This window comes from Monodelphis domestica, chromosome 4, assembly GCF_027887165.1.
Source record: "Monodelphis domestica isolate mMonDom1 chromosome 4, mMonDom1.pri, whole genome shotgun sequence".
Taxonomy (NCBI): domain Eukaryota; kingdom Metazoa; phylum Chordata; class Mammalia; order Didelphimorphia; family Didelphidae; genus Monodelphis; species Monodelphis domestica.
In genome coordinates, this window is record NC_077230.1 from 106623773 (window position 1) to 106643205 (window position 19433).

Here is a 19433-nt window from a genome sequence, read left to right on the forward strand (position 1 = left end):
GCTGAAGATTGAAGGAAAGGACACAGAAAAGGATGCTAGGAGCAATACTGCAGATGTAGGAAACCAATTTTGTTCAAGGTTGGTACTGAAAACTGTCAAGTTCACAGAATCTAGAGCAAGAAGTGATCATAGGACCAGGAAGATGCCCAGAGTTCCTAAGGACTCTCCTCCAGTCACCAAGCAGGTCTGTCTACACAGAAATCAGCTCTCAAAGATGAGGAAGGTTGTCTCCTCTTCTTTTCCAAGATAGAATTCCAAGATTCCTCTTCATAGCCAAGATAGAATTTCTTCCAACTGTCTTGACAGCCTGCTCATCCCACAGATCAACAGCCCTGACAGCCAGGAACTTTGGCCTCTGAGTCAACTCACCTCCCTCCTGTCATAGTCAAAACTCATCTCCTTAGTGGACAATTAATATTAAACTTGGCATCAAACCTTTCTCCTTAATATTAAAACAGACTGCTCTTTGGGACATAATAAAAACCCATTTGTTTCAGGCAGGTAAAAGCTTTCTAGTTTTGCAAAGCTTTGCTCCTCATCCAGCATCCAACATAACTTGTATTGTTTTCAAATAAATGGAGATTTGCTGATGATGGGCTCTTTCACTGTTCTCCAGATGGGAGTGTGTTTGCCAAGTCCAAAATAAAAACAGCTGGAAAGTGAGCTCCTTCCTTCTGCATTCAGAGTCTTGCAAAACAAGGTGATGAATGAGCTTGGGGAAGAATGATTTACAGTCCTCTTGCCTTCAAGCATGTGCAAGTCCTAGTATACAAATTAAAATCTGCTTTAAAATGTCTAGATTTTTTCAGGGTAACTTTACCAAGCCTTTCCTGTGGTGCCATTTTGTTACAAATCATGGTGTTCCAAGCTTGGCAATATAACAACAGCAACAGCAATAACAAAACAACAACAAAACACCTTACGTTTGTATAATGTTTCATAGTTTATAAAGAACTTTTACATACATTTTCTCATTTGATTCTCACAATAACCAGGAGTTGCTGCTACCTTGGAAGAATATTGGATAGGCCAACCATCTAGACCTTCCTTAGGTATGGATATATAATAGTACAAATCTGGCATTGAAGCTTTCCTGCCATGAGAGTTGTTTCATTTTTGAAGAAGACCAAAAACATTAGGAGGGATGTCTTGACTTTCGATTGAATTGTATTTAAGTGAGGCAGAGTTGCACAGAGTCATCAGCCTCACTCTCTTTTCTAGAGTCATCAAAGTCCATTGACAAGACAAAAGTCAGGATGGCTGGTGTGAGCCCAGGATACAGTGGATGACCTTGGTGTCTGATGTCTATCCAAGCTCTAAGTGCTCTATAATGCTTGCTTTAAGCTGCTTTCATGGCCATTGAAGCAAATTGTTCTCATTTGCCCATTCCACTAAGAGGTCTTCACATGCTTGGGCTAGAGAGTCATTCCTCTAGATCACCAACAGGTTTAAAGGCTGTTGGCAGCCTTCAACCTGGGTTAGCCCATTTGCTGAGATAGTTTCCTGGGGTGTGTTGGCTCTGCGTGCTATAGCTTCTTGGAGCCACAGGCGAGAGCTGGGTGACAGGCAGAGACCAAAGGTAGATGAGTAGCCCTGATAAGGGCTCAGCAAGCCCTCGCACCAAGATGCTAGTCCTCCCTAGGTGACACTGTAGTGCATGCAACTCTGGCCCTCAAACAGAAGTGCGAGTCTTCCCTGAACACTCATACACCTACCAGGAGAGGAATGCTCCAGAGAAATGCCAGATTCCATAAGGTGAGAACAGACTATCTCAGATTATATGAGTTTGGTGACATCTTTTTGACTTTGTGTGCTTCAGGGAAAGAGAAATGTAGAAAAATGCATCCTCCTTCATGTGAGTCAAATAGGAGGAAAGAAAGTAAGTGGGCTGGTTTGGGCTGTGAGGATGATCTCTGAATGCTATTTCCCTGGCCCCTTCCTGGATACAGGCAGGCTGAAGCTATAGGATGATGCTCTTAATGGACAGCGCTTCTCACATGCAGCAGTGTGATAAATGAATAAATGAAAAAGCACTCACTTATTAAGCACTTACTATGTGCAACACAGTGCTAAGTTCCAAGGGTACAATGGCAATAAGATAGTTCCCATTCCCAAGGAGTTCACATTCTAAAGAAGGGGATAATGTATATCGATTTCAGCTGCAAGTCAGAGGGAAAAATCTCATGCACTTTAGGGTATGCAGTCAAAGCACATAGTAACACTTCTTCTTTAATGCCATTTGCACAGACAAAATCATAGCAGTTTCTGATGTTGAACCATTTGACAGTGGTCAGAAGATAACCAGAATTTTCTTTTCCCATATAGTTGTGGATGTAGCACTTTTGTGAACAGCTATATAGAGGCTAGAGTGCATCTACAGGGATTGGTTTACAGAATGATGGCTACTGGCACTGGGCTGGAAACATTGCTCTTTTTTGCCCCTTTAATTTAATTTATTCTTTATTTTCCAGTAACCTTTTATTTTTTTCCTCAAGGGAGCATTGCTCTTACTGAGGCTCAGGGCTCAGAATTCAGACATTTCTCCACTGGAGTTTGAAGGAAGATCATGATCAAGGTGGTAGTTAGACCTGCTTGTGGACCTGCTGTTTCTTGTCTCAGAGTCTTTCCACTTCAGGTAGTTACTTCTCCTGCTGGTAGCAGTTGGTTGGCAGTTGGTGGAGATGGTTGGTTCCTTCTTCACAGGAGTTGTTTCCCAGGATTACAGTTGGGTTGGAAGCAAGACTGAGTATAAAGGGTTACTACCACTCTCAGGGCTCTTGTGCTTATCTGACTAATGACGGATAGAACATGTGAATGGGGTGCTCCAAATGCAAGATACAGATAGAGCTTAGTCTATAATAGATAATGTTTCCATGGGATAGAGAAATGTGACTACAGAAGTAGTCTAGTACTCATTTCTAAGGGATGGATGAGCCTCACTTATACCAGAATGGTCCCTTGGAACATGAGCACCTCATGAGAGACTAATCCTTTCTGAGAGTGGATCAAGTTGGTTTTAAAGGCTTATTTCAGTTAGGTCTGGTGTTATATAGGGCTGTACATGCATAATAAGAGTCCTTTCCACTATTTCTTTCAGAGCATTAGCAGACATTATTTATTTCCTCTTGGCTTACTTTTGGTGGGAGGAAGAATTATGATTAAAAAAAATCCTTTTAATTGACTGGAGAAGGGAACAGGAGGAGGAGGAGTGAATCAGCATCCTCTCTAGAATTGCATTTTGTCATTGCATACTTTCTGTTCTCCCATGTGGTGTACTAAATAGAGGAAGAACTCTTTTCTTTGGATTTTACCCTGTAGCAGTCCAGCCAATAGGTATTATAAAGAGACAAGGTTTGTGAATGGGCACATGGCCATTCTGTGCATGGCAATGAACTCTGTTCCCAGGGTGGCTGAAGTTAGGGCACGAAACCCTGCTTCCCTTTGTCTCACTCACCTGAGGATAAAGACTCTACCTTCACCTTGTCGTAATTTGCAATCATCTAATGGCAATACACTATGTAACTCATCTATATATATTGAGGCATCAGGTAACTTATCAATATGTATTGAGTTCATTTGCGTATCAAAAGACAATAAATTGGGGAGCCGCAGCAAGCTCCTCCTCCTCCTCCTCCTCCTTCTTCTCCTCCTCCTTCTTGGACGAGCTTACAGGTTTGCTATACACTGTCTTTCCACCTTTCTCTCTCCTCTCTATCTTTACCTGAGGCCTGGCCCTCAGCCAGGTGTCTCTTTTTCTTTTCCAATGCTAATACCTAGCATTCTCTAATTCTTTAGTCTCTATTCATTCTCCCAGCTGAGCTATATCATCCTCTGACCAGTGCAGTGTTAAATGGGATCTCTGGGCGGAATATAGCCTTTCAGTAACATCCATTGATCGGAGCATGGCTGCGGCTCCCAAATATTAATAATAATTGATTACTGACTCATTATTCACATCTCAAAAGCTTAGCTCCTTCACGCCCTTTGCGGGATCCAAAACTTCTATCCCTTTTCTATCTTCCTACCATAAAGCTTCTCGCTGGTGGGAGGTTTATCCCCCAAAGCCTCCAAATCCTAAGTAAAAAGTATATCACTAAATCTTTAACTCTTGGAAAGTTTACCCTCCAGTTCTGAAGTCTGACATCCAGGTCCTTAGTATTCATTTATTCTACAACCTGTTAAAATCTGACTTTGGTCACAATCACTTCATTGAAACTAGGTCATCAATGACCTCCTAATAGACAAATCTTTTTTTAAAAATTAATTTATTTAGTCAATTTAGAACATTATTCCTTGGTTACAAGAATCATATTATTTCCCTCCCTCCCCTTCCCCCACCCTTCTTGTAGCCGATGCACAATTTCATTAGGTTTTAAGTGTGTCCTTGATCAGAACTTATTTCCATGTTGTTGGTGTTTGCACTAGGATGTTTATTTAGAGTCTACATACCCAGCCATATCCCATCGACCCATGTATTCAAGCAGTTGTTTTTCTTCTCCCACAGTTTTTCCTGTGAATGTGGATAGTGTTTTTTTCTCGTAGATCCCTCCGAGTTGTTCAGGATCACTGCATTGCCACTAATGTAGAAGTCCATTATATTCAATTGTACCACAATGTTTCAGTCTCTGTGTACAATGTTCTCCTGGTTCTGCTCGTTTCACTCTGCATCGCTTCCTGGAGATTGTTCCAGTATCCATGGGATTCCTCCACTTTATTATTCCTTTGAGCACAATAGTATTCCATCACCAGCATATACCACAATTTGTTCAGCCCCAATAGGCAAATCTAACAGTCTTTTCTTTTTCAGTCTTTATCCTTTTGACCTTCCGGTATATTACTGAGTATTTTTCATTGACCCCTTCTTGACATCCCCTCTGTTGAACTATCTCCCAAAGCTCTCATCTCCTCCCTTTTTTCTTCTTTTGTGACCTTATTCAGTTTCCTAGCTTCCTTTATCATTTCTACTCATATGGCTTCCAGATTCCCAGATAGAGCTCCCTAAACTTCAGTTTCACATTTCTAAATTTCTACTGGACATATCTACCTGAATGTCCTATTGGCACTTCAAATAACATATCCAAAAATACTTCATTATCTTCCCTTTGCAACATGCCTTTCTTGCCTATTTTTGTGGATGGTAGCAACATCTCAGCCACCCAGGCATGAAATTTCAGTCTCTTTTAGAGCTTTCCTTCATTATCTTTGACATCCAATCAATTGCTAAGTCCTGTGGATTCTAATTTTATAATATTTTTCAAGTGTAGCTTTTCCTTTCGACTCCTACTGCTGTCACTCTAGTCTAGAACTTCATTACTTCTCCTCTATGATTGTAATTATTTCCCTCACCCATCTTCCTGCCCCGAGTCTTGTTCTTTTCTAATCTATCTTTCCCACTGCTGCCAAAGAAATGTTTCTAATGCTGGAGTCTGATCATATTAGTCCTCTATTTTAAAACCTTCAGTGACTCCTCTTGCATACCAAATGAAATATAAATTCTTTCTCTGGTCATTGAAGAATGTCAACAATAAGACTTTAAATTACCTTCTAGTCTTACTTCACAGTATTCCCTTTAACAAACTGAGTTCTGGGTAAACTCATGACTCAATGGGCCCTGAACTCATTTTTTCTCCATCTGCCTAAATATGAATATCTGGTCCTTCTCTGAATAGAATCCATCTAGGTCCTCCCATTTCTGCCCATTGAAATGCTTTACTTTCTTAAAAGCCTGGCTCTAACATCACCTCTTCCATTAGACCCTCTTCTATTAGAAATATCCCTGCTTCCCCATATCTGTTATCTCACCTTATTTAATCTCTCTTGAACATTTCATTGTATTCCTTGTATTCTGACTCATATTTTAATCATTTGTATATTACTCAATGGTATGCTGGTAAATGTTTAAAACTGAAATGCCAAAAAAATACCCCTAGACACATTTATAAGTGTAATCTATTGTTATTAACATTTCATCCATCACTATCACTTAAGTTTAGACAATCAAAAAATAATAAATTAACCTACCCCATTTGCTTTTGTAGATTTCCAAGGTATGAATTGTCACATTGAAAGTTGACTGTCATTAAACCAGTTCAATCTAATTCTAGCATCCTCAAGTAATGGACTAGAGGGGCTAAATACAAAGCTTGCTGGTCTCATTGCAGCCAGCAGTACTCCAGAGTGAAAACTAATCCAGATTAATATGCAATTGAACATTATTTAACAAAATAAATAAGAATACAATAAAACATAATGTTAATGTGTGTTTTTCTAAATTTACATGCACCCACAGTTTAATGTATAGTTTAATGACCTCCAGTTTCTATTTGAGTTTTATACTCCTGAACTAGACTACAAAATCCTTGAAGGCAGAGACTGTATTTGGTTTCAGTTGACCACCCATTCACTAAAGCATATTGAAAATGGACTTATTTGTTTTGCATAACAGAATTTTCTTTGATGAGGAGGGGCGTGGACCCACTTCAGTGGTTAAGGGGATTTTATTGTTAATTCTTTTACTTGGTAGTTTGGAAAGGGTTCTTGGAGTTGACTTTGCTTTTGGTTAACTGTACAGGCTTAGCCTTGGGTGATGTCAGGCAGTAAAACTGAAATACAGCCTTTTGAGAGATGTGCACCCCATGCCTCCCCAGTTCAATCCAGTAAAGATTACCCTTTGAGGCCTTTCTTAAGAAGACTCCTTTATGTGTCAAATGCTCATAATGTGTTATGCTAATATTGATGTTGAATAAATTCTAGATATTTAGTTGGGAAAATTTGTAAGAATTCTTAGAGAAACAGGATATATCTGCTTTTTAGAAGGGACTAGTGTTACTAAAGGAAATATGCTGAGTTATTCTACTTATCTCCTGGGCAACTTCTTTCTGAAGTTATTTTAGAATGGCAAATATGGACAAGAAAAAGGGGCAAAAGTTAAATAACAGTTAGTAGTTTTGAGGTATTGGAAAAGGATGGAGAGAGGTATATTCAGAAAGTTTGAATAATGGCAGGAAGGAAAGAAGGATCATAAATAATCTTAATAGAAGTCTTTTCAGGGAAACAGGTTGCATAGTACTATGCAGACTACTTCCTTTTTGTTAGACTGATGTCAATAACAAAGCTTTTTGAGATGCACAATTAGAGGTCTCATTCTATATTAATGGACAGGAAATTACTTTTTATAGATGTTGAGGTCATTGCCTAGTATTTTTTAAATTTCATGTTACATATATTTTTTCTCACTTTTATTGTTACAATTTTGTATTCATTTTGGACTTTTAAAATTGATGAACAGAAACCAAAGTGGAGATGTGACAGCCACGGGCAGATATGGTTTAGAATATAAATTTGTTTGTATAATTGCATGGAAAAAAGTATGTTGTAAAATTGTCAGCAGAATATTTTCATGATACAACAAGAATAGTGGAGGGAAGAAAAAGTTTAAAGAAAATCTGACAAAGTATCTAATTCTTTGAGGTCATCCTGAGTGCATTTAAGAATGAAACTGGAATGTGTAGAGCAAACAGATAAAGACTAGAAAAGATCTATATTTTTATAATGAAAATTTTTTGTCATTTTCAAGGACAGGAGAAGCATTATATTTGGACTTTAATCTCGTGGTTCCAAAAGTGTTTATAGAGAAGGTAGAAATGGTATTGAAGAGAACAAATCAGGTAGAGAAGATCCAGTATACCAAAATGATGATGATCTGCCACATACTTTTGAGAGAATTAAGAGATTGAGTCTTAAGGTACCTAAAATAGAGGAATAAAAAAGGAGTAGAAAAATTTCAGATTTTAATTTTACTGAAAGGTGACTGATAAAATGGTAATAGCTAGCTACTATTATGCTTACTGACCCATCTATACATCTATACATGTGAAAATAATTTATAAATGCATTGAGGATTTCCTCAATGAAGATGTGAAAAGAGAACAGTCAGTAGTCTTTAGCAGATCTCAGTTTTATAGTCCCATGTTTGAATGAAAAATACAGGGAAGGGAAGAACCCACTGCATCTATTACTTGTCTTTTTTACAAGCATTTGATTCAGTAGAAATGTCCTTAAGGGTCTTTCTCAAACAGGTTCTGTACCTTGTCTGGGTCAAAATCATACGTGATTCCTTAAAATATGTAACAACCTTATGATTATTAATAATAAAATGTAAAAGAGTGACGCATGCTTACCAAGGTATTTGTCAATGTTATGGATGATGTCCAGTGGACAGTATACATAGAAAAGGGATTTACTATGTATAAGAAGGTCTTCTGAAAGTCTGTTTGGGGATGACATTGTAGTGACTGTATCAAGCCTCAGATAATTTAAGAGCTTCCTAAATGAGACCCATAGTCATTCAAAAGAGGATGAAAGAATAACCAGTTGGATAAAGTAAATCTATGATCCAGATGATAATATGCCACTTGGAGGCCAGCTCATAGAGCTTTTCCATATATTCTGGATAAGCACCATGAATGAACCATGAATTGGGCTCAGAATAGAATAACCAGAGGAAAGTAGGTTAGATTGCCTTTCAGAAATTATATAGTTCTTTTAACGATCTCAAATTTCTTACTGAAACGGAGGGCCATCTTTAAAAAAATAACTCTTCCAAAGATGTTAAATGACTAAAAGAAGGAATGTGCTGGAGCCAGCCCTATGCTGGAAGGTTGTTAAATTTTTTTGAAAAATAATTATTTATTTAAATTGTTAAAATTGTTAAATTTTTTGAGTTCCAAATTATCTCCTTCCCTCCATCTCACAACCAGAATTTTGAGAAGGTAAGCAATATGAGATCAATTATACATTTGAAATAATGCAAAATATAATTCTATTCTAGCCATGTTATAAAAAAGCAAGAAAAATAAAGTGAAAAAATTATACCTCAATTTATTCTCAGAGTTCATTAGTTTTCTTTCTGGAAGTGGGTAGCATTTTTCATCATAAATCTTTTGGAAGTGTATTGGATTATTTGCATTGTTCAGAGTAGGTAAGTCTGTTACATTTGATCATTGTTACAGTATTGTTGTTACTGTGTACCCTGTTCTCCTAGTTCTGTTCATTTCACTTTGCATCAGTTCATATGAATCTTCCCAGGTTTTTCTAAAAGCATCCTACTCATCATTTATTTTTTAATTAAAAATTTTTTTTTAAACCCTTACCTTCCAGCTTGGAATCAATACCATGTATTGTCTCCAAGACAGATGAATGGTAAGGGCTGGGCAATGGGGGTTAAGTGACTTGCCCAGGGTCACACAGCTGGAAGGTGTCTGAGGCCAGGTTTGAACTTAGGACCTCCCATCTCTAGGCCTGGCTCTCAATCCACTGAGCTACCCAGTTGACCCCCTACTCATCACTTCTTATAGCACAATGGTATTCTATTACCACCGTCTACCAACAACTTGTTTAGCCATTCCCCAGTTGATGGGCATATCCTCAATTTCCAAATTTTTTGCCACCACAAAAAGAGGTAGTATATATCTTTTTTAAAAAAATATAAATTCTTTCCCTTTTCTCTTTAAAAAATCTAATCTAATTTCTAAAAGATAAAAAGATTTAAAAAATCTTTAAATTTCTTTGAGACACAGACCTAGTTTTAGTGTTATAGTACAATTTAGTTTTATAGTACAGTTGTATAGTCTTTTGAGCAAAGTTCCAAATTGTTCTCCATACTGTTCACAGCTCCACTAATTGTGCATTAGTGTCCTTATTTTTCTACATTCTTCCCAGCATTAGTCATTTTCCTTTTCTGTCATGTTGGCCAATATGATAGGTGTAAGGTGGTATACCCTACAGTTGTTTTAATTTGTATTTCTCTAATCAGTAGTGAGTTAAAGCATTTTTTCATCTGACTATAGATAAAAGTATAAATTTATATTGCACATGTATTTTTTTTTCCAATCAGGAGGCTATCCTAGCAACCCATCTGTATCTTTCTCTGGATAATGTAGCATCTATATTATGAACTCTTTAAAGGAAATCTAAAATCTTGATAATGTCCTCAGAAAAAAACAATTTTCGTTTAATCCTGCCTTTCACATGTTAAGAAGGTGAGTGAGATATGGTTAATTCAATCTTTCTTGCCTTTCTTTCGTAATTTGTGGAAAACACAAGAATAATTTCATGCTTTGGAATTAGTTTCAGGAAACGGGGATATGACTCCCAAGTGGACGTGCCAACAAAGAGGCCCAAATTCTAGAGAAACATTTGGAAGCCTGAAGTAGAGAAGTGGTAAACATGAATAGATTTTGCTTGTCTGTTTAATAATTGCGTCTGGACAGTTAAACTCAGAATGGGATGAGCGAGACCTATGAAAAATGAGAACCTAGACAAAAACGAGCTGTTCAGAACAAGAAGAAAAGCACAGAAATTATAATCTCTCTGCTCAGAGAAGATGATGTGAAATTAACAGATGTCAGAAATATTCCCCCCCCCCCTGTTTATTAAGGAAAAGGATCTTCAAATTGAAAAGGGCATAATAAATGTGTATATGAAGGATTGAAATCTCAACTAGATGATGAGACAGCTGGATATCACCCAGCCACTTTAAATGACTTCACACCTGGCTCCAGGAGGATTAGATCCCAAGTATTGAAATCATTTATAGATATGACCATGGAACTACTGTGCATAATCTCTGAGGAATAATTGAACATTGTCTGCTGGACAGGGGCTGTGTTTATATACATGTTTTTAAACAATTTGCTTATCAAGACATTGGAAGATCGTAAATATTTGATAAATATTTGTTAATGTCGATGATGAAAATGGCTGGTACACATCATCTATTTCCTTTATTTGGTAGCTAATTATGCATTGCCTTTTGCCTTATACAGAGCAGTTATTTGTCAAATGCTACCTAAATGTTTATTTTTTTTTATCTTTTTTTTCCCCAAGGAGGCTACAAGTTCCTTAAGGGCAGGTACCGAACTCTCATTGGAATGTCCAAACAACATGTTGAATGTAAGAGTTGCTAAATATATCGTTGTTGATTTGAGATTTGAGTGAGCCTTTGAGTTTTAACCAAACTGAGCTTCAGTTCTGAAGGAACTCCCATCCTTTTTCCCTTCCTCTATAAAAGCAAACCTTAGTAGACCCTCAGAACTACAGTTGCTATAATGTATAAATACATAACTATGTGCATCATGTTGTTTAAAGGGCATTAGATAGATCATTCTTTCCCCAAATGTTTTCTCCAGTGTTTGAAATTCTTCAATTAGAGGATTATTTTTTAGGGTTAAATTTTTTCTTTCTTCTCTGTGCTAGGCATGGTGGTATATAACTATAATCCCTGCTCCTGGAGAGGCTGAGGCTGGTGGATCTCTTGATTGGGAGCTCTAACTGCAGTAGGGCTTAAGCTAATAGAGTATTCACTAAGGCTGGTACCAGGATGGTGAGGTTCTAGGAATGAGCTCACGACCTGACTGCCTAAGAAGGCCAAATTTAAATAGTGTTTCATAAGTGATTGTTCTGTATAAGACAAAAGGCAATGTATAATTAACTCCTAAATGAATAAAATTAGCCTAATTTGGAAACAGAGGAGCACAAAGCTTCCTAGTTGATCTATGGTGGAACTGGGCCTATGAGTAATCACTGAGTTTCTATTTTGGATCAGATAAGAAGACCTCGTCTAAAAAGAAAGTTATGGGGGGGGGGCGGGGAGCTAGGTGGCTTAGTGGACTGAGAGCCAGGCCTAGAGATAGGAGGTTTTGTACCCAAATTTGGCTTCAGACACTTCCTAGCTGTATGATCCTGGGCATTAACCCCCATTGCCCAGCTCTTACCACTCTTCTGCCTTGGAACCAATACACAGTATTGATTCTGAGATGAAAGGTAAGATTTTTTTAAAGAGAAAAAAGAAAAGAAAATTGTATCCTTATAAAATTTAATATAACTATAATATAAAATATAAAATTAGAAGCATGTGTGTGTGACTAACACATTAAATAATTATTAGTCATTAATTCCTTAGTCTGAATTAGATTGGATTAATGATAACAAATTTTGAGAAAAAGATAGGAACAGAGCACGCATGCTACAGGGGTAACTCTGAACATCCAAGGGTCAGTGGAAGGGTTTTGGGAATATGGAGAGAAAAGATGGTGTGTGTGTGTGGGGGGGGGGGGACAGAAGGAGGCCCAAGCTAAGCTTCCTCTGCTTCACAGTTCTGCTAAGGGCTGCCCCTGCTCAGGGCACCTTGCTGGGGAATGTATTCTCACCTTCAAGAAGCAGCATTGCGGAAAATCAGTCTAACAATCCATTGTTATGAATTTCATACTTACTCTGGGGACTGCAATGCAATCCTCATTGTGGGAGAGTGCTGTATGGAATCTTGGGTAAGAACATCACAGGGCAATGTCTTAGGTGTATTTAGGCAGAGGCAGAATCCAAATAAAAGGCAGCAAGCATTTGCAGCCTCCTCCTGCCTCTAATGTTCCCACTAATGATCCCAATGAAAATGAAATTGTTTGGTATTGATATGCATGTCAGACGCATGCTCGACAGAAGCCCCTGTAATTTGGCATTAGTTAAATGTACCATTAAAATGAAGTGTTCACTAAAGAGCGCCATTGTCGCTTACCAACCTTGAAAGCACTTGCTGAAACTATATTAAGCTTCTCAAACTATATTAAGCCACCCCCCACTCTAGGTTTCTTGGCATTCTGTGTCATGCTGATTGAACTCCTTTGGGGGGAGAAGGCAGAGCCTAAAGGACACTGGGCTTGTGTTTGCTTTTTAACCTTGGGGATCCGGCTGGTTTTTCTTGATGAAAAAAATGAGGCACAACAAGGGGGGAATGCCCATGTGAAGGGCCTGACCTGGGCAAAAACATTGCGTCAGGAAAGTTTATATTCACTTTCTTTCCTTTGCTGGGCTCCCAGGGTATAGAGCTGCCTCAAATTCTCTTCTGTCAAGGAGGAAAGGAATCGAAGAAATTAAAAAATGAGATGTCATCAAACTGCTTTTACCCCCTCTCACCTCTCACTTTTTCTTCCCGGTTCTTTTCATCTTTGTGCATTACCGTCTATCCCTACCGTATCATTTTTTTACTCCCTTGTCCGCCCAGGACAACAATTGCAATGACCCACTGAGGTTTGTACCCCCACATTTTGCTGTGGCTTGATGGTGAGTGGTTGGGGTGTACTTGGGATCTGGAGGCTAAGTAGACAGTCTGAGGCAAGGTTAATAACTGGGGGCAGACTCAGAAGAGAGAAGCTGGAGGAAATTTGGGCTTGTAGCCTAGGTACCAAGGGAGCCACAGCATCAGGTAACTGACAAGATACAGGGTGGGCAGTAAGGAATATTGTGGAGGGTCAGAGGGAGATGCAAACCAGGATAATTGGACTGCAGATCGTAGGTATCAATGACATCCCAAGAGGCAGCACCCAAGGGTGCTTTAAATATCAACTAGAATTTCAGCTCTCAGGAGGTCTATTGAGAGCTAACTTTGGCCCTAGTCTCCTAGGAACTGAGGTATGAAGTGGCAGGTTAATGAGAGAAGGACTTGACACAGGGGAAAAAGTGAGAGTTTGGCCCCAAGTCTAGAATACAAGCTATAAAGTCTGTCATATTGGATACTTAAAGTTCATTTGCTTTAGCAAATCAGGGTGTGAGATTAGTCAGAAAGGGACTAACAAAAAAGTGGTCTGATAGCCATCTCTCTGAGTGATAGACCCCAAAGTTCCATTTTCCCTTCCTAAGCAGCAGTTGGTCTTAGAACTGGAGGAGGACTGAGACTATAGGCAGGAATTAAGGGGCCCTATGTGGAGGGCTTCAGGGCCAGGAAACCAGGTCTGTCATTATAATTGTGAGTTCTCAACTTCTATCCCCACCATTTCTACTCAAAATATATTGGTCAGTATTCCAGTCTTTTAAAAAATCAGTTTTTTTTCCAGATTACATTTATGCAATTTTTAATAATCATTTTTTTACATTTTGCTTTTTGGACTTTAAAAATTTTTTTGACATTTTTCCATTTTTCTGACATTCTCTCCTTTCTACCCTCCTTCCCTCTCTCCAAGATGGCAGGTAATATGATATAGGTCATATGTATCTTACCAAATAATATTTATTTCCATGTCTATCATGTTGTCAAAGAAGACACATATTGCATACACTGGAGAAAAATTCATGGAGTAAAGTGAAGAATGGTATGCTTCAATCTGCATTTCGATTCCATCAGTTCCTTCTATGACAGTGTACCCACTTTTTTTCATCATGTATCCCATTCTTGTAGGATCCTGCTTTCAGTGCCTCATCACCCAGAAAATCAAAGAGCAAGGCCTCTGAGGTAGTAGAATATAATGAGAGTAAGCTTTTTTGGGAGAGGTGTGTTAAATGAAACAAAAAGTCAAGATGCTGTCTGGACATAAAGCTTGAAGGGGTGTGTTTGTGTGCTTGTGTATGCAAGTGCATTCATGTGCATGTGTGTGAGGTGGCAGTAAATAGCAGAGAAGCATCAGGATATGGCTATTTGAAATAGTGCTAAAGTCATTTCTCTTTTCCTTGTCTTATAAACACCAGAACAGACAAAATAAAAGGTTAGAGCTTCCTTCTTTCTTTCCTTCCTTCCTTCCTTCCTTCCTTCCTTCCTTCCTTCCTTCCTTCCTTCCTTCCTTCCTTCCTTCCTTCCTTCCTTCCTTCCTTCCTTCCTTCCTTCCTTCCTTCCTTCCTTCCTTCCTTCCTTCCTTCCTTCCTTCCTTCCTTCCTTCCTTTCTTCCCTGTCTTCCTTCCTGCCTTCCTTCCTGCCTTCCTTTCTTCTTTCCTGTCTTCCTTCCTGCCTTCCTTCCTCTCTCTCCTGTATGTCCTGACATGTAATGTTTTAAAGCTTTGAGAAGAGATACTCCCTTTCTGACTGAAAGGAATGACTCAAATCAAGCAATTTTGTTTTCCCATTTCATGAAGTTCTGGGATGCCAGAGCAAAGGTCATTCATCTGCTGCTGCCTGTGCCTTTTAGAAGACTGGCATCACTAGATTGACTGAACTCTTTGGGATATCTGGAGATTGAGATCAGGGTTATACATTAAACATCCCTTTCTCCTTAGAATCTCCCCAGACCTGACTAGTCTAGGTTCTTTTTCTCTAGCCTCCTTTATTCACTTGTCTATTTTTTTTTTTTTGAATTGTGATGAAGAGACAGAACCTACAGCCCTTTGGTTTCCTCTCCTACCACCCCTGGGAACTCCCTCCCCTCTTTCCCATTCAGTGTTGTGTCCTCTCTCTTTCATCTGGGTGATCTTCCACAAACCTCTCTGAACAATTTCCACACCTTCTTTCCCCAGGTGTGTGATGTAATGGCATTTATCAAGTAGTCAGTCTCAGGCACTAAAAAGCCTCTCTTCAATGGACATAGGATGAAGTGGGGAAAGAACCTGATAAAAAGAATGAATTTGCAGTGAGCCAAAGTCAGGAAAAATTGACTTGATAAAAGAAGAGAGTTGTCAAATACTTAGATTTTCCTTTGTTCCTGAACCCTTTGAAACCTATTTCATACAACAGAGTCAACTTAAATAAATATCTGTTAAAGGAAAGGAGTGTCACTAAAAGGCTAAAATGTCACTACAACAAGGTTATCCATCTAACAGGTTTCAGAGGTGGAAGATGTATATTATGGTGCTTCTGAAGCATTTAATCTTGGGCAATGGAGGCCCAGTTATTTGTAACTTTATAAGAGAATGAAATTGCACAAAGGAGTTACATTTCAAAGGACCAGTTGTTAGATAGGAGATTAAATTCACAGAGGGGGAAAAAAGAGTCCCAGCAACTGTGACGTGATTATCTAGAAAATATAGGATTATAGACAGTATATTTATTCAGAGGCAAAAAGGATTGTGTCCCTTGGGAATGGCTGTTGTAATCATTGGGGAGGCTTTTTTATCCAATTTTTTAGTAATCTAAGTTTGAGTTGATTTTCTGAGTGAATGTTTTGCTGAAGAGGTGTGTGTGTGTGTGTGTGTGTGTGTGTGTGTGTGTGTGTGTGTGCACGCGTGCATGCAGCACTGTCAGAATATGTCTAAAATTCTCTGAGATACATGAGTAAGTTGGGAATTTTCTTCTCTCAAGTCCTTTTTCAATTCAATTTCACATGTCAAAGCTTTCTTTCCCTTCTTTTCTCAGTTAATTTATAAAATGACACAGGTTTAGAGAATCTAGGGGCATGTGTAATGGTCATAAAAACCACAGCTATAACCAGTGGTACTTGAAAAATATACGCTTAGGCTGAATATGGTGGCATATATCTGTAAATCCTGCTACAGGGAAGGCTGAGACTGATGGATCTCTTGAGCTCAGTTCTGAGCTGTTGTCAGGCTAAACCCAGGCAGGTGTTTGCACTCTCTGGCACCAATACAGAGACACCTCAGGACAGGAGTCAGGAGGGGTCATCTGGCTGCCCAAGGAGGGGCAAACAGACATGGACTCCTTAGGCAGTCTGCTAATCCCCTGCTCTTGGGAGCTTTCCACATTGCTCCAAAACTTTGTGTGAATACCCACTTGGCTTTAGCTTCCTGCAGTTCAGAGTGTCTGTGTTCAAGTGATCCACTAACTTCAGCCTCTTGCATAGCAGGGATTACAGGCATGCACCATCGCATCCAGCATTTGAAAGCATAATTCATGGAACCATGCCATTTGTTCAGTAATTGATCTTTATTTCTTTATGTCGTAAATATAAGGCTTTTTTTTTTAAACCCTTACCTTGGGGTTAATAGTGTGTATTGGCTCCAAGGCAGAAGAGTGGGAAGAGTTAGGCAATGGGGGTTAAATGACTTGCCCAGGGTTACACAGCTGGGACGTGTCTGAGGCCAGATTTGAACCTAGGACCTCCCGTCTCTAGGACTGGCTCTCAATCCACTGAGCTACCCAGTTGCCCCCCTATAATGGCTTTTTGGAGCCGGACAAAACAAGACTCCAGGACCTCAATACAGGGACCCCTGGGAAATCTAGAGCATTGTCTAAAAGAGATAGTTCAATCTTTTTTACTTGGGAAAGGATTGAACCTTCTATATAGTTTGGAAGGGGCTGATCAGGATCCTGAAAATTCTGTAAGTTTTAAAACTAGTCTAAGAGGAGGATGGAGAAGAGAGGGCCCAGCACTAGCTGTAGAAAGTGAAAGACTGTATGAGAAGATACCATAAGCACTGAGGATCCAGAATTTTTCCATTTGCTCCTCTGCTCATGGGAAGAATCCGTCTGGGAAATTATAGAACTGTGCATATACTACTTCAATATTTTTTTCTTCTGCTTTATCATTACCTGGCTAGCATAATTTACTTCTAAATGCTTTCTGTCTTATTAAATTGCCTACACGCAATTTCAATACCATTTAAAGATTTTCTTGCTTTACATAAAAATTACACCTGATCTTGATTGTTTTCTGAATGTTCATCTTTGCAAATAAGAAGTGTGGAGAAACTGGTGACTATTTGAACATACAGAATTTCAAGTCTTGGAGCCATGTCTCTTACCTGGTATTCAGAGGTTACTCTGATCTGGAGGCTTGGAATGATAAATTAATAAGCTATAGTTTTTATAGGTCTGCTCTTTTTATTTTTTAAAAAATTACTTGTTGAAACAGTTTCCAACAATTTTTTCTGACATTTTGTAATCTATATTCTCCCCTTTCCTCCCCTCTTCTTTCCCATCTCTAATGGTAAATAATTTGGGATAGTTTATGTCAGGCTGTCACACAATACATATTTCTATACACCCTATCATGAAAGAAGACATATATTGCACCTACAAGAAAAAACTCTTAAAGGAAATAAAGTGAAAAATGGTATGCTTCTATTGGCATTCAGGCTCCAACAGTTTCTTCTAAGGCCATGGGTAGCATTTTTCTTGTTGAATCCTTTAGGACTGTCTTGGATGCTTGCATTGCTGATAATATAATTATTTTATATTTATATTATTAATATATATATATAATTTATATAATAATATATTAATATATATTATATATATATATTAATTCTTCACAGTTGATCATTATACAATATTTCTGTTACTGTATACAGTGTTCTTCTGGTCCTGCTCATTTTCACTCTGCATCAGTTTATATGTCTTTCCAGGATTTTCTGAAATGATCTTCTTTGCCATTTCTTATGGCACAATAGTATTCCATTACACTCATATACCACAATTTGTTCAGCCATTCCCTAATTGATGACTATTGCCTTAGTTTCCCATTCTTTGCCTTTACAAAAAGAATTGCTAAAGATATTTCTGTACATATATGTCCTTTTCCTTTTTCTTTGATTTCATTGGGAAACAGACCTAATAGTGGTATTTCTGGGTCATGAGTTATGCATAGTTTTATGGTCTTTTAGGCATAGTTCTAAATTGCTCTCTAAAATACTTATATTAGTTCACAGCTCTACCAAGAGTGTGTTAGTGTAGCAATTTTCCTATATCCTTCCAATGTTTGTCATTTTCCTTTTTGGTCATGTTAAACAATCTGATAGGTGTAAGTTGGTATCTCAGACTTGTTTTAATTAGCATTTATCTAATCAATAGCAATTTGGAGGATTTTTTACATGACTATAGATGGTTTTGATTTCTTTATCTGAGAATTACTTATTCATGTCTGTTGATCATTTATCAGTCAGGGAATGATTTGTATTCTTAAAAATTTGAGTCCGTTCTCTATATATTTGAGAAATAAGGCCTTTGTCAAAACTACTTGCTATACCCCCCACCCCCAGTTTGTTGTTCCCCTTCTAATCTTGGTTGCATTGGTTTTGTTTGTACAACCCCTTTTAAATTTAATATAATCAAAATGGTTCATTTTACTTCTTGAAATGTTTTCTTTGTCCTGTTTGGTCATTAATTCTTCCTTTTTCCATAAGTCTGGCAGGGAAATTATTCTGTGTTCCCCTAATTTGTTTATAGCATTCCCTTTTATATTTTTTATTATTATGAAAAAAAGCCTAAACCTCATAACTTCTATCTTAGAATTAATACTGTGTTTTGGTTCCAAGACAGAAGAGCAATAAGGGCTAGGCAATGGGGGTTAAGTGACTTTCCCAGAGCCACATAGCTAGGAAGTGTTTGAGGCTATATTTGAACTCAGGACCTTCCATCTCTGGGCATGGCTCTCAGTCCATTGAGTTCTCTAGCTGCTCCCTTACCCTTTATTTCTTTTCTTTTCCTTTTCCTTTTTCTTTTTATCCTTACCTTTCATCTTATAGTCAATACCGTGTATTGGCTCCAAGGCAGAAGAGTGGTAAGGGCTAGGCAATGGGGGTTAAGTGACTTGCCCAGGGTCACACAGCTGGGAAGTGTCTGAGGCCAGATTTGAAACTAGGACCTCCCATCTCTATGCCTGGCTCTCAATCCATTGAGCTACCCAGCTGCCCCCCCTTATCCTTTATTTCTAAATCATGAATCCATTTTGACTTTAGATGATGTGAGATGTGGGTCTATGTCTACTTTCTACCATATTGTT